This window comes from Taeniopygia guttata, chromosome 6, assembly GCF_048771995.1.
Source record: "Taeniopygia guttata chromosome 6, bTaeGut7.mat, whole genome shotgun sequence".
NCBI classification, from domain to species: Eukaryota; Metazoa; Chordata; class Aves; order Passeriformes; family Estrildidae; genus Taeniopygia; species Taeniopygia guttata.
Genome location: NC_133031.1, coordinates 10,233,096 through 10,242,753, shown reverse-complemented (window position 1 = coordinate 10,242,753; position 9,658 = coordinate 10,233,096).

Sequence of the window (9,658 nt, the reverse complement as noted above, 5' to 3'; positions counted from 1 at the left end):
GTACACATAGAGAGCCATCCTTATTTTGAATATTTCTTTATTTTATTCCAGAAAATACATGTTTTTTTGTGAGGAAATTTCTTGCAAACATAAAAACATGCAATTACTTTTTTTTCAATTAATTGTTTTGTGGTTTTTTCAGCAGATGATGTCATGGAAGGAACAAAACTGCCTCTTTGTCTTGATGAGGAGTGAGACCAGTAGCCTGATAATAGTTTTATTAATGACTATTCATCTGTTAGTCAAAATGCATCAAGAATGGCCCCAGAGCTGTGATTTGGACCTGTGGCCATGAATGGCTTTTTATGGGTGGAACTTGAACTTACATTGCAGTTTTTTTGGTGCAGGCACTCTGCTGCCCTGAGAGCTGAATTGGCTCCTCCAGGTCCCTCCTTGGAGCCAGCTGTGCTGTGGCTGTGGAGGACTGTGTAAATCCAAGCAGGGCCCTGGGGCTGGAAAAGGAGTCCAAAGCCTGGGCTATCCCTGGGATGACCCCACACAATCCGTTCTTGTGAAGCCAACCAGTTTGCTGCCCTTGTCTATGAGTGTGAGCATTAAATCATAAAAAAGGCTTGATTTTGATATTCCTGGTGTCTTTTTAGAACAAGGAAATAAAGCTGGATTCTGTTCCAACTTATATATCCTTATCAAAGTACTAGAGGCAGCCATACTTTTTGCAAGGATGTTTTTGATAAACTTTTCACTGGTGGGGAAAATGAAAAAGCACTGGCAAGGTGAAAATCTGAGCTACTTAGACTGAAGTCAAACCCATTCTTGGCCATTTGGCTTTGTTTCCTCACCTGTGCTTTATTGTCTCTTGAAATCTGAAACAGCATCCTGAGCTGCTGCTTGCCAGGATGGTTTCTGAACTGCAGAGAAGTTAGTGTTGCCTTGTGCTGAAAGGGAGTTCACTCTCCCTTTAAACCCTCCTTCTCTAGCATTAATCCAAAGCAATTAATTCTTTTTCCTGTTAGCTAGAAAGCTTTTTCTTCTTGTCAGCTGATTTGGTTATCAGTAACTCTATTAATTTAGTGATCTGATTCTTTGAACCTATTGCTTTAATTGTAACTGTTCACTCAATTCTTTTCATTGCATTATTCCATCTTTAATTTAGTAAAACTGTACAGTCAATAAGCTTAGAACAACTATAGTTACTTAAATGGTTTTTTCTTGTTCAGCCTTGAAATCAAATCCATAATTGCACAGTTCAGATTTATACCACTACATTGCAGCAAGATGAGCTCAAGGTTACAGAAACCAACAGATGAGAAATTTGCTTGCATCTTGTTTTTGTTTGCCACCAGTGTTCAAGAGTCCCTTTTACACTCTGTCAGTATTCTGAATTTGTTTCTCCTCTATAAGCAATATAAAGTCTGATTGTGTGCTAATGGAAAATCATTTGAGCTGCTGTGTTGCCACCTTCATCAACAGAAGGGTGTTTTCATCCGTGCACACAAATTCAAATGATTCACTCCTAACTGCACAGAGTGAGAACTTCCGCTCCAGCATTAAGAAGTCTAAATAGAAGAAATCATTCACTCTTCTTTTAAAATGTATCCTCTGAGGCCACATTAGTTAAAGCACAATCAAATACAGAGACCAAATCTGATGGAATTGAACTGGCTGCTGCCACCGGGGGACAGAGGTGCTGCCATCCTGTGCCTGTGTACCTGGTTAGCAGGGGCATGCAGGAACCACTCTCTTCAGCTCAGTAGGGAACAGGGTGGGTGCCAGTTTCTGCCCACCTAACACGGTTAGACAAATCCAGGGGTTGTTCTCCATCTAGTGGCAGCTGGCCCTGTGGTTGGCCTACAGAGCCAGGGTCTGGAGCCTGGAAACTTCTGAACTTGTGGGTTTTGTTAGTAGCGATCTAGAGAAATATGAGTGCGTGATTGGTGACTGTGACTTTGAAGGACCTGAGAGATTCTTATCACTGCTCCTGTGGTTTTGTAATCAGGCAATGATATGGCTGGGTGGGCAAAAAGAAAAGGAATGATGTTGCTCATGGAAGGCTTTGGTTTCTGGGGCCAGAAATGCTTCTGCTGAAAACAACACTGAGCCAAGATTATATTACAAAATTCATCTCAGATTATGACACAAAATCCATGCATCGGTATCAACTTTCATTTTGAACAGAGAAAAGGAAAATTCTACATTATTAACATATATCAGGCATTGCAAAAATTTTATTGAATTGAGTGTCTTGAGCATGTTGGACTGAAAAGAAAAACATGAGTAGGAAAAGATACCTTTTGAGTCAAGTATTGCACCTAGGAATTACATGTGCTTGTCAGGTTAGGAAAACAGAGTTATGAAGTTTGTATTCCTAAATGGAGGAGAGGATAGATAACTGTGAATGGATAAAGTGCACAAAGAAGCAGGGTTTTTCAGGGATATGTCTTGTTATAATTGTTCCTTTCTTTAATAGCTCTTAATTGTGGAATTAGAGGGAGGTAAAGTTCACTAAGAGGTGTCTGTAATGTATTTATTAAGAGACTTCTTTTATGTGTGTAAGGCAAAGGTGATCAGTAGCTAGTTTGCAGCTAGTCCAAACTTTCTAAGGAAATGAAAATAGGTGCCAAGAGTGGCAGGAGTAGAGGAGTGACCGAAGCAAAACTGTCCAGCTGCTCTCCATAGTGCAGCAGTGCTGAGAGCAACTGCATTCTGCTGGGTGGGGTAAGGACCCCTGGCAGTGAAACAAGGAACCTGTGCAGAAGTGACAATTTCACTGTGGTGATGCCAGGCCACTCTAGTTTTCTTCTCTTGTTGCATGGAAATTTTGATTTTGGCTAATGCTGGGCGGGTGCTGGGGGTGGAAGTAATTCTATTGTGTGGACTGTCCTAAATCAAAAGCAAAAGAGTTTTGGGGTATTGCATTTTCTGCTGATTCTCCTGAGCCCCTTTCTGTAAGTCTGGTTAATTCAGTTGGCACAGAAGGTAGTAGAGCAGTTTGGCTTTTATTAATTTATTTTGACTGGTTTGCACTTAATTAAGAGACATCCATAAATGCAAGCTGGAAAGAGAGGCTTTGAGTAAACAATAGGATGGCAAGTACTGCTATGCCACCTGTTTCTCCTAAATTATGGGAACTATGTGAAATCATTGAATAATGGATGCATCTTCACTTAGTATTTCTATTGGATTTCTTTAGATCCTTACTGTAAATTTGCTGCTTGAGAGGGAAACCTATATCTTAAATAAGCCCAAGCAGGTGGTGAGGTCAAAGATTTCTGATCAAACAGGGAGAAGGATAAAATATAATTTATCTGTAATGGTAAGTCCATCAAAAGGTTAAATGACTAGCAACAATTTTGAGATAGTGTTCCAAACAAGGCTCAGAAACAGAATCTTGCTTTATTGTAACACATGACACAAAGATCACTCTGGAGCTGTGATTTTTGTATTTTGGTGCTTGTAAGTCCCAAGTGAAACAAGGAGCTTTGTGGTATGAAGGGGAAAGATGGATGGCTCTTGTGTTTTCACCATGTACTGTGTGAGGAAAAGGATGTTTAGCTACTTGGGCAACAGGTTTTGTGGAGATCTGCAGGTAGATCAGCACAGGTGGTGGCATTGATGCACTTCCCTGTATTCCTGCAGGAGAAAGGCAGAAGTGGAAAAGTATGGTCCTTGTGCATTGTTATAAACAACCCACTTTGCAAACTGGGATTAAGCTGGCAAACCAGCAAGATAGCTAGGAGGTTTTTACCAACTTGGGTAAACAAAAGCACAATCTGCAAAGAAATCTTGGAGAGGTATTTAAAGGTTATGTTTGGAATAGGGCAGGAACTACCCCATGGAAACTGGTTAAGCAATGATATGGTCTTGATAAATCTGGAGGGCTGCTTGAGAGCATGAAAACTCTGTAATGATTGCATACCCTCAAGCATGTAATTTAAAATGTAGGTGTAAGGATATATTTTGGGTTTGAGGTTGGTTCTTTTCTTTTTTCTTTCTCCCTCACCCTGCATAATTTATTTAATGTTAAGTGTTCTTCCAAGAGCGTTTTGCTTACATGCTTGTGGACTCTTGCATGACTCAGAGCAGTACATGAAGAATCTTTCTATATTTTCAGGGAACAGAAATCCCTACCTTACTATGCTGTGAAAGGTCAAATTCAATTTAATAAGTTTATCTCTCTGGAAAACAAGCATCTTTTTTTAGCTAGTGAAGAGAAAAAAGGAGATTTTATATTTTGAAAACAATAATCTAAAGCATATTATAGTGTGTAAGTGTGAAGTACTAAAAGCTTCTACTACTGATACCATACTGGCATAAATCCTCAGCGCATGTTGAAGTCAGTAGCATTATTTGTAATTCTATTATATAGTCTCTGTAAAAAAAGGAGAGCTGCTGGGAAATGCAATTCAAATTTGGTCTTAAAGTGCTTATCTAAGGGCGGTATCCTGCCAGCATTTTAAAAATAAGAGTTGTAATCAATGCCATTGCTTAAGAATCAATGTTGCCTGGTCTAGTCATGTGTGATAATACAGCACTGCAGCAAACAAAGCTATTTCCACTGCAGACTTGCATTCAGCTGGATAGCATGTAGCTGTAGTAAAATATATTGCTGTATAGTGCAGCACAGTTTGAACTGGGAGCAAGGTAAAAGTGTATTTAGTGATATTATGAAGACATTGAGAACATGGGAACTTTAGAAACTGTTGGTCAGTGAAGTTTCATTAGGGTGCAGTGATAGGGACTGTAATTCATGCAGTGCTGGATGCTTAAAGTGGTGCCTTTTTTTTATCCTCTCTGCCCTTTTCATAAACCCTTTACTGCAATATCTCCAAGTTTTCAGAAGACTGGAAAAAAGGTTTGGGCTTTTTTATACTCTTTCTCAGAACCGTTGAGTTAAGTAAATGGAGTAATAGCTTTAAGTTCACTTTGAATAAGAATCAGTAAAGAGAGGTCGTTGTTTCCAGTATTGTCAAGTGTTGTGTACTGGCAAACCAAAGTGTTCTGGAGCTCTTTAACTAATTTGTACTTCTTCTGAAGCTTGAAGTTCTACACTGTGGCGATAACACCCCAGTGGTTCTATGTGGAATGCTGCAAAGTCAGGTGGTCCTGGGCTGCCTATTTCCACTGGCCACACTATAGAGTCCTGCAAACAGATCTGTGATACACTTAGGTTTTCAGCCGAGGCTGTGTGAATGGCAAGGGAGAGGTGTTGAAGGGATGAGGCACCACTAAGATGTAGCTTATGCGACTCAAACCATTGCAAGGATTGTGAATGCCTGGGTGTGCTCATAGAAATAGTTTCTCTTCAGGAAGCAGCATAAAATGTCAACAGAAAACCAACTGACATAAACAAACTTCTTGACATGGGAAACCTGGGTTAGAAAGCTGTTCTTGCACACAAACACCTTCTATAGCTAAAAGTAGAAAGGAAGCAGTGTGCTTTTCATTTTTTCTTTTCTTCTCTCCCTCCTTCTCACCAGGCCATATGGAAATATTTCAAGGTGTTTTTTACTTTTTTTTTCTTTCTCAAAAGAGGTGTGTGTTCTTCTGCTGCTTCTTTTCCAACACCTAGTCATCAGGACACCCCTTTCTCATGTGGGAGACCTAGTTCAAGTGCTTACTCTAGCAGAATAGATTACTTGAATGTAACTTAGAGGGGAGTATAACCAGCTTGTAGCTCTGGGTGGATTTGTCTCTAGAACTTTTCTTATCCGTTTCAATATGAGGTATTGTCCCTATTTCACATAACCCTCCCCACCATGGTTAAAAAAGTGAAAGGAAAAGAAACCAGTAGACATCAGAAGTCCTGTCATCTCAGGTCAGCAATGGAGCTTGGATACTGAAAATTTGCATCCAGACTCAGTTGAATGGAATGGGTTAGTCTCAAGTACCATAAAGAGCATTTTCTGTTTGAAATTATTTAAAATAAGTCAATTTTTCCCCTAATCTCTAGGATCTACAAATTTGAAGTTACTTAAAATTACTTGTTTGACCTGCCAAAAATAAACCTGTGTTTCCCCTATACCTCCTAGAGAAGTGGACAGCTGACTTGAGTGCAGGAACTGAGGAAAGGAACTTGATGTTCTTGTTCACCCTTAAATTAAGAACTGAATACAATGTTCATGCAACAGTCCACTCAATTAGTCATGAAATGAATCGGTGAATCGGCGGTGGGAATGGAGCCCAGTGTTCATGGCCCCTCTGCTCCTGTGGCTGTGCTCTGCCTTTAAAAAAGTATCCTCTTCTTTGAGTAGGAAATTGAAGATATACCATGACACTTTGCCCTACTCTTTGGCTTGATTTTTTTCTTTCCTCTAAGGGACAACAAATACAACAAGCAAAGGCTTTGGTAAAATAATTTTTTAAGTCAAGCATACAACAAGAAGCTGGTGTTTCTGCAAAAGAAAAATCTTCATTTCAACCCTTCCTGGAAACATGAATATGAATTATGAACTCCATTACAGGGAGTCTTTTCCCGAAGAGCACACAGATCCCCTGGAAAATACATTCTGTGTCTGACTGCCATTAATGCTAATGGGGTCACTGAGAATGCCAATTCTGCACCTCATTTCTACTAATGGTTGCAGAAACACACTGGGAAACAAACAAATAAACAAACCCCACCCCAAACAAAAAAACCCAAGCCACAAATTCCATGACACAGCATTGCAAGACAAAAAGAGAGGCCTTACCTGCTGGTAGAAATGGCCCATTGTGAGACAGTCACTAAACATAATATGGTTTAGAATGGACTTCTGAGAAAGATAGGGATTTTTTAAAGGTAAAATTACTTTTCCCTTAGAGTACTTTCCATTGTGAGGCTTTCAGGGGACTCTGCACGCACAAACTGCATCAGTATTTAGTGATGGCAAAGGATTGAATTAGTGCAGTTGAAAAGGTCCCTATTCTTTGCCTGAGATGCAGAAAGGGCAGCGTTCAAGTTTCTGGCTTGTAGCAAAATATTTCTGCTTACATCACTTCTCAGTGGAGGTTGCAGTGAAGCAGGAACAAACACGAGATCGGTTACTGGCTCTTGGCTGGAGGGCAGAACTTTTAAAATGTAGGTTTTCAGACTTTTCTGGTTCTCTGCTTCACCACGCAGCAGCATCTACTTTGCTGGTTTTGTTACTGTCTAGATGGGTAAAGTGCAAAGTAGCAGGAATGTGACTTCTCCAGAGTCTTCACCCAGCTGAGGTGAACTGCAGGTTAAATTCTAGGGGCTTCCTTTTCCCTTGGTCTGGCATAACCACTCTGCAGCTTCAAAGCCAGGATGTATTTTTATGGTCAGGTGTTGGGAAGTTTTATAATGGTGGCAGTACTAGGATATGTATTCACAGTGAAGTACCTGCAAAACATAGGTGTCATTCTTGGCCTATTACTACCTGTGAGATTGGTCAGTATGTATTTATGGAGGCTGCACAAGAAATGACATCTGGGGCTTTTCCTGTTGTGATTTTCCCTTTGGGATGTGTCTGTCTCTTTGGGTTGCTGTGATGGCAGAGGACAGCTGTCCTAGCAATGTCTCATTATCTGAAATAGGCAGCTCATTGAACAGCTCATGAGACTGGACTGTGTGTACTATGTGGATGGATCAGTGAGGCATGCAAGATGTTTTTGAATGGAGTTCCCCTGGAGATGGTTTTATATTGGAGAATCTTGTAAATTGTTTTTTTCCCTCAGACGAATACCAGTGAAGTTAGTTTGGAGATTATCTTGATATGACTACTATTAAATTAAGACTAATTGATGAACAGTTTTACTTGGATTCTTACGCATTCTGTATTGTAACAAAGATGCATTCTTACGCAACTGTATTGTAACAAAGATGGCAGCCATACCTACCTTGCTTCCTTTTGATTTTAGGAAAAAAAGGAAGGATCTCTGCTCAGGAAAACAAACTTACAGAGTTTAACCTTTTCCAGTTAGTGTGCAGTGGGTATAGTAACAAGGTGCTTCATTAGAAATGAAGGAGAAAGGTGTTTTATTTAACTATGAACACTCCCATCCCTTACAAGTAATAACAAGAATTCTTTGGTCACTTGAGTGTTAGAGTTCTAGTGAAATGCATATCAGTGATATTAAAATGTTGTGAATAAAAAGATTCCTTTTCTTCTGAATCAAAGTATTAACTAAATACAAATGCCAAGATAGAGATTATGTTTACCAACATAAACATATGTTGGTAAACAATACAATACATACAATTTGCCTTGCACTACATTAGGAGAGCATTTATGCAACTATAAAAATGTGGGAGGCTGGAAAGGCCTATCAAGACCCTTGTCAATTGTAAAAAGATGCCCATTAAAGAAAAACAGGGTGTGAAAAGTCGCAATTGAACAAGAGAAGTAGGGAAGTATATACGTATCCTATCAAGATGCAACAGATATAGCAGTGATGAAATTAACCAAACATAAGTACAAATTAAATCACATCTAGGCTGTGTGTACTCTGCTGAATTAAATCAGGTAAAAAATAAGGAAATAACAGTGCTTTGCCTTCTTTATGGCATCTTAAAAGACATGGCAATCCAGATAAAATGTTGACTGTAGCAAAATTTCAGCTTGTTAGTAGACACACAACAAATTAATCAAGAATGTTACCTGTCCTGCAAAGAACTCTATAATTCAGCTGCTACTTCTTGTAGACTCTAGTCCATTTACTCCTGCAAGATTATCATACTATGCCATCAACCATGAAAAGAGAAAAGGCGGTTTCAATAAGCTAAAGGAAGCTTCAATAAAGCAACTGAAACCTTGGGCTGTCACCACAGGAGAATGACAAAATGCATTTTTTAACATAAGCATCCACAGACTTTGAAATTAAGTTAAGCTTGAGGTTTTGCATTGCTGTTTTTGAAGAAAAGCACAGCTGTTGAATGGCATTTTAGGGTAAGAAATGTTACTTTTCTGTGGGTGTGTTAACAGTAGAGGTCTTGGCTATTGGGGAAGGAAGGGAGATGGTTACCATGTGTATTAGGATATTTTTGGGTTTTTTTGTTTTCATTCTTCCAACTCCGTAGACTGAGCAGCTAAAAACTGGAAGTATTAGTGGCATATTTACACCTGTTTAACTGATACAGAGGAGGAGTTCCATTTACTTTCAGAAGGAAAAAATCATTGCTACATGTACACAGATAGATATATATACACAATTTTATGTGGGGAAGCCTAAGCTTAGCTATGGTAAATGGGTGAAACTTGGGAGAAGACTCAAAAAATGATGAATCTTAAAGCCCTCCATTTTTTTTCTGAAAACAGGCTATGATAAAAGTCTCAATGTTAGGATCTTGCAGAGCTCCTGCTTATGAAGCAATTTTGTAACTGTGAGGTGCTTTCCAGATCCAGGCATATCCTGCAGCCATGGTTCTGATGTCTTTCAAAATGTGCCTCTTTCTAGTTATGGCAGCGTAAAGGGACAGAGCCCTGGGCATAAGGCTCTGAGTGTGGCACTGCACAAGCCTTTCAGTTCACCTCTCTAGGATGTTCTAAGTTTCTAATTGAAATGCAGTTTTTAGAGAGTTACTCCAGCTGTCCTCTTGTCGTAACAAAACCCATTTGGTACAGGTTTGATACTATGTTCATTCAGACAACAGAAATGAGCACAGCAATAACAGCTCAAAATCACCACAGTGGTTTGCAAAGGTGGTAAGAGGTGTCTGAGATGTGCACAGAATCGCATCTGTTGCCTGAGAGTAGAA